Source organism: Carlito syrichta, unplaced genomic scaffold, assembly GCF_000164805.1.
Source record: "Carlito syrichta isolate Samal-C Ts95f unplaced genomic scaffold, Tarsius_syrichta-2.0.1 Scaffold304348, whole genome shotgun sequence".
NCBI lineage: Eukaryota > Metazoa > Chordata > Mammalia > Primates > Tarsiidae > Carlito > Carlito syrichta.
In genome coordinates this window covers 447,278-454,347 of record NW_007248444.1, presented here as the reverse complement: position 1 = coordinate 454,347, position 7,070 = coordinate 447,278, and positions in this window count along the sequence as shown.

The window sequence follows — 7,070 nt, the reverse complement described above, 5'->3', positions numbered from 1 at the left end:
GAGCGGCCACTGCACTCCAGTCTGGGCGACAGAGTGAGACTCCAACTCACAAAAAAAAATTTTTTTTTATTTTTATATTTTAGGGACAGAGTCTTACTATGTTGCCCAGGTTGGCCTTGAACTCCTGGGTTCAAGTAATCCTCCCGCCTCAGTCTGCTAAGTAGCTGGGACTACAGGCAGGCAATGGATCAGTCATGGGACATTTTCTTTTCTTTTCTTTTCTTTTTTTTTAGTTGGAGTCTCACTCTGTCACCCAGGCTGGAGTGCAATGGCACACTCACAGCTACCACAGCCTTGACCTGCTGGGCTCCTGTGATCCTTCAGCCTCAGTCTTCCAAGTAGCCAGAACTACAGATGCGTGCTACCACGCCTAGCTTACATTTTCAATAATATAATGCTAAACAGAAATACTTAAGGAACTACAAACAGTGACATTCACCTAAAATGTTTCATTCACTTTGGCCAAGAACATTAGCTATTGTTTAATAAGCATCTGTGTGGTTTTAACTAACCCAACTCCCTCAGTTTCCCTCCAAAAATCAAACATTAAAAATGAACATATGGTCAGTGATTATTATTTCAAATCACAGAAAACAGCCCTTTTGTAACATCACCAACCATTCCAGAGCACAAGTCCCTCTCCCCCCACAGCCCACCACAAGCCCTTTTTAGCCAGGAAGCCCCAGACTCACTAGGCACACTGCAAGGACGTACACCTTTACCCCTTATCCAGGAAAGTTCTTTCAGGAAAAGTCACCACTGCACTTTTACTCAACAGTGAATTCTTATGACTGACATTCCGGAAACTGATGAAGGAAGCAATGAGCAAGTGGAACCAACACACATACCTGGGACAGGCAGAAAGCATGGAACATGCAACACCAGCTGGCATAGCTGCACTCAGAGTAGTTCCATGGGTTTGGGGGCAGCCATGAGAGCAAGGAACACACAACAGAGCACAAGTTCAACCTTCCTAAGTTTGACTGCTCTCAAAGAACCCCCCAAAACATTCATTCACCAATGGGACCTAACCTTTTTGGGGTGTCAGGCTCCAAATGAGAATGTGTTGAAAGTTCTGGAAATGACTGGGTGCAGTTACTCACGACTGTAATTCCAACACTTTGGAAAGGCCGCGGCAGGAAGACCACTTGAGCCCAGGAGATCAAGACCAGCCTGGGCAACATGGCGAGACCTCGCTTTACAAAAAATAAAAAAATTAGCTGGGTATGGTGGCACCTATAGTTCAAGGTATATGGGAGGCTGAGGTGGGAGGACTGCGTGAACCCTGGAGTTCAAGGCTACTGTGAGCTGTGATCGTGCCACTATACTACAGCCTGGGCAACAAAGCCAGACCCTCTCTCTTAACAAAATTTTTTTTTAATTTAAAAAATTTTAAAAAGAAAGCTTTGGAAATTCCCCAGAGCTGACATGTATACACACACAAAACCGGGCTGTGGGATTTGGGGGCTCTTGGGCTCAAGAGGACCACGGAAGACCTGTTGTACTCTAAGCGTGACAGGTGCTCCGACTGGCCACCAAGGTGGGCTCAGCCCCACCCTAGATTAACTGCTCCCTGGCCCTCCCATCCCTGGATTTGAAGATGTGTCCACTAGAAGATGAACCATTGAGTCAATGCGGCTGTTTAGGAGAGACAGAATGGCACCTGCCATCAGGTACGCATACAGGGAGGGGATACAGTCCATTCTGACTAGCGTGACATGTAAGGGAGTGGACCCTGAGGTGAGTCTTGGAATTCTAGATGACAACCAAAAGATGACCCACTGAGACACTGCAACTGCAGCACCAACTCCCAGAACAACCACTTTCATTTCTGTCTTCCAAGTCTTCCTCTGCCTAATTCCCTTCCGGACCTCTGTCCTCTCAGAGCTTTGTGTGGACATGGTCTGCAGGATGGCTTCATTTCCTGTTTTTAAGAGGAGATGTGAAACAAGGAATGGGCTCCCCACAAGACTTTGGGAGGTCCTGACAGGAGGATCACTTGAGCCCAGGAGATTGAGGCCAGCCTGGACAATACGACAAGACCCTGTCTCTACAAAAAATTTTAAAAATTAGCTGGGTATGGCATCACCTGTAGTCCTAGCTACATGAGAGGTTGAGACAGGATTACCTGAGCCCCGGAGTTTGAAGTTGCAGTGAGCTGTGGTAACAGTTCCTATGTTAGCTTTGAACCTTCTAAAGAAAATGGTCCTGCCATTCACATGCTACAGTACTTTAAATGGGGCCAGGTGCGGTGGCTCAGGCCTGTCATCCCAGCACTTTGGGAGGCAGAGGTGAGAGAACTGCCTGAGCTCAGGGGTTTGAGACCAGCCTGGGCAACTTGGCAAGACCTCGTCTCTACAATAAATCAATAAATTAGCCAGGTGTGGTGGTACACATCTGTGGTTCCAGCTACTTGGAAGGCTGAGGCTGAAGGATCACCTGAGCCTAGCAGGCTGAGGCTGCGGTAGCCATGAGCATGGCACTGCATTCCAGCCTGGGTGACAGAGTGAGACTCTGACTCAAAAATAGAAATAAAAATACTATAAGTGAGATGGGAGGGGCACACAAAACAAATCCATTTTATTTTATTAGGGCTACACCAAGACAAGAAAGACCACAGACCACACCCTCTTTTAAGTCTCAATTTAGGCAAATATCAGATAAATTCACGTGGGAGGGGTCGTCCTGCACTGCTCCCCCCTTCATCTCCTAACACCATAGGGTCTGGAGGACAACCCCGTGGTCACGACCCCACTGAAGCCACACATGCCCAAGGACACTTGTCACTTTCCCCTCGGCTCTTCTCGATGCCCTGAGAGATGGTATTTTCAACCACAGTGTCCACTATGTCCCATCATCGACTCCCCTCACTCATCTGTTTGCTAGGCCAACCCTCCTCTGCCCAGCAGCACAATGCATTGTGCAAATAATCCTGTTCTGGTTCTGCCACCACACATGCTGCTCCTCCCCAGAACGGCCTCACTCCACTTCCCCACCTCTGCTGAGTGGCCCGGCTGCACTGAGGAGTGTGTTTCTAGAAAGCTCATGTGTTTGGACGTGCCCTCCCCAGCCCAGAAACCAACAGCCCCAGCTACAGTTTCTCTGTAACTCAAAGAAACATCCAATCTCTGTCACTTTTTGTGGGACTGTTTCCTGGAAGTCAGTCGGGAAAGCAGTGTGTCAGCAATGCAGACAGGTAGATGCTCAGTGTGGACAGCGTCTGTTCTTCTGCCCAGTTGAGAGTCGCTGTTCTGTTCTCCATAACCCTGCAGATACATCAGCCCTCCATCTACCTGGTGGCCATGCTATGACCCCACGGGCTGCGCTACCAATGTGTCACCCTTCTCACAGAGGCAGCCCTCAGTTCCTAAGGTTCTAAAACCCTCTGCACAGGCCCGGAAAGAGGTACCTTTCTCCACCTCTCCTATAGGTCCCCTGTGCACAGGACATGACAGCTAAGTGGGAGGTTTCCCCACTCATCTTCTTCAGAGCAGTCAGGAAGAGAGCTGATGTGATTCAGGAAATGAAAATATCTTGCAAACACCAAGAAAGCGCCATGTCTCATGCAGGCAGCGGTGCTGTCCATCTTTGGGTTTTTGTGGGGGTTTTGTTTGTTTTTGTTTTTGAGTCAGGGTCTCACTCTGTCACCCAGGTTCAAGTGCAGTGGCACAATCTCAGTTCACTGCAGCCTCGACCTCCTGAGCTCAGGCAATCCTCCTGCCTCGGGCTCTCAAGTAGCTGGGACTACAGGTGCATGCCACCACCCCCAGTTATTTTTTTATTTTTATTTTTTGTAGAGATGAGGTCTCACTATGTTGCCTAGGCTGGTCTTGAACTCCTGGGCTCAAGCAATCCTCCCACCTCGGTCTCCCAAAGTGCTGGGATTACAGGCGTGAGCCACTGTCCCCAGCTGCTGTCCAGCCTTTATGAAAATGAAGACATTCTAAAATCAATCATTCACACGCATGCATCTTTTCCATTCTGCAGGCAACTGAAGATGATGGAGACATTAGTAAGTCAGGGATGCAATAGGGAGAGCAGGGGGAGGAGCCTGGGCATACCAGGGTGCATGAAGGAGCAATGACAGTGACTTTTCCAAGAAGACCACCAGTGTACTCAGGAAGGAGCTACATGGACTGACACAGCCTGGGAAGGAGCCCCTGAACCTCAACCCTCACACCAACCCCCACAGTACCCACAAGCCTCCTTGGACACTGCCCTGCTCTCCACCAGCAACATACACTCCAAAAAGTAGAGGCGAGAATACGATTCTCTCTGGGTAGCTAGCGACCCAGCACTGGGGCCCATGCTGGGGCAGGGTCTGAGTGGACTCACTTCCCCTCAAGTCATCGGTAAACCTGGTGTCCCTCCCTGCAGTGGTCTATATGTCCTCCTCCAAGCTCTCGGTGCTGCCACTCACCAGCCTTGTCACCCCATCAAGTCACATCAGCGGCTCTTATGTGTCCCCAACCCAACAGAACACTGGCCCCTCTGCAGGAACTTTGTCCCCAACCTGGTCTAAATGCTAGTCCCTAGCAGGTCCTCAGTAACACCAAAGAATAGTCATGAATGGGAAACTCTGAAAGGTCTGTTTAATATGACTCAGAAAACACATCTGTCAAAACACAAAAGCTCTGTAAATGCTTTCGAAAAATACACTAAAGATCCTCAACTTTCTATTATAAAATACCTAGGGTGGCAATTTTTAATTCAAATAATGATGCTTAAAGTGCTTAGTAATTTTTAAATCTAAATTAGAGTTAGATTTAGATTTAAAAATTACTGATACTCAACTAATCAACAGAAGACTTTGCATAAATCATATTCAGTCCAAATTTGACAGGTTTCGCTTGTTTTTATCTTTCAATAGAGCAACTTTTTCATTTGTTAAAAAAGATTCTTTCTCTTTTCAATCTGCAAACAATACCACAGGGCACACCTGCCACCACTGGCAAGCTGGAACACCAAACCTGAGTCTGTACACTCAACATGTCTAAGAAAGAATGACAGAGAAGGAGAAACCCATTGACCCCAGGCCCAGGACCCCAGTGCTCTGCACAAGCTCATGGCCAGAACTGGCCACGCCAAAGCCAGAACCCCAGCTGAGGACAGGAGAACCGTGAGCAGGACAAGATGGCATATTTGAAAGCCTGAAATAAGTCATGTGGCCTTAATAGAGATTTTTAATCATCCATTTATTCCTAGGCATCAGGTCATTCAAGCAAACTTGTAGTAACAAGAAGAATCTTTTTTCCCCCAGGAGAAGGGACAGATTCACAGGGGAATTCTTTTTTTAACCTCTAGAAAAATCAGAAAAGACATGGGGAAATTCTTAATCTACCACCACTCAAGATCACTCAAGAGACTCAGGTAAAACATGTTGTCTGAGCAGAAGAAAACGCCTACATTTTTATGAGAACGAGACTTGGGAGGGAGTGAGGCAGAGGCTGGGCCACCGAGTGTGGGACTGAGGGAGCCGTGGTTTCCAGAACTCTCCTCCCACCTCAACTCAGCAGTGGAGAAGAAGCCTCAGCACAGAAGTAAGGCAACACGAGGCACAGGCTCAAGTTCATGGGTGTGTGCTGCCGTCTGAACACAAGCACTAAATGGGTCTCCTCAGCTCTCCCAAGCTGGTCAAAGTCCTCTGCTTGAGAACAGAGCAGGAGCCATACAACTGTCCCAGAAACACACACCGCAGGGACAGAGTGCCCCAATTTCCCTTAATTTGAAAAACTCCACATAAGAACAGCATTGGAAAGTTCACTCTGTCAAGATTTAATTTGTTTTAACAATGTTTGTAAATAACACAGCATCCATGACCGTGTCCACACTCCGGGGCCTTCTCTCGAAATCCTCAGAACAACTTCGCTGTTTCCCACTATCTACCTCACAACTCCCAGGACCGAGGGGCAGGGGACATCTCCCACACAGTGGGTGAGGATGACCTGGCACACCTGAAATGGGACAGCTGTCCAAGTGGCTGGCCCTGCAGGTGACCACCCTGAACACAGGGAAAGGTCTGAACCTGGGATCAACTTACGTTCACACGAACAGAAATTATCTCATCCAAGCAAGACAAAAATCCTTGCATCCAGGATAATGTCAGTGAGAGGCTTAATTCAATGCTGTCCCCAGGTTGGCCAGAAGGCAAGTCTGAGTTTGGGATTTATAAGCACCACAAAGTGGGTGCTTCCACTCTAAAGAGAAACGTCATAGCAACTTTCCACCCCTCCTCCCTTCAGTGAAGGATACGAAAGTAACGACTAGCTTCTTAAGGGTCAGTGTGCCAGTTCCTACTCAGTATGCCAGTTCCTCCTCACCGTTCCCAGAGTCCCTCCTGCAGTGGCAAGAATGGGTGCCCAATGTTTCCCATTCAAAATATGCCACACCATTATAAAATAAGCCAAGGAAGGGATTCTGCTACGATAAGACATCACTGTCTGCTTCACCATCCGTGTGAAAAGCCTTTCCACAGATTTCCTTTTGGTGAGCAAACTATTTTCCACTCTGGTAGAGTGGAAACACTGCCCTGCACCGGCACTGTAGGGCAGCGACAGAGGCGCATTCACAGCGTGCGCCCCACACGGGAAGATGCCACAACCGATGCTGTCAAAAGCACCTGGGACTCGCTCACAGGTGTCCGCGCAGGGCCGTTCGCTAACACGTTTCCTAATTAGCATTTCTTTAAACAATGCTGATAACGATCTTGCCACTGTAACCCTGCCAAACGCAGAGCTGGGATTGCGGCTGGCTCCGACAGCGGGAGGGAATTCACCGCGAACCTTAAACTTTCTTTTGTTTATATTTCTTCGGTGTCAGAAAATATCCCTTCCTCGCCTGTGTGGCGTGTGCCCAGGCCCCTCGATCCGGCCCTATTGTGTGTGGCTCGCTGAACCCGCGAGTCGGGAAGGTGTCGGCAGGACCGGGGAGCCCCGACTAGCCAGAGCCCCCCAGGCGCAGGAACTCCCCCTTTGCCATCGGGATGGAGTTGTCAGACGCCGATTCCCGCTGCCCTGGGAAACTGACGTGTCTATTTACGGAGAAACAAAGACGCGGCCGCCGCGGACCCC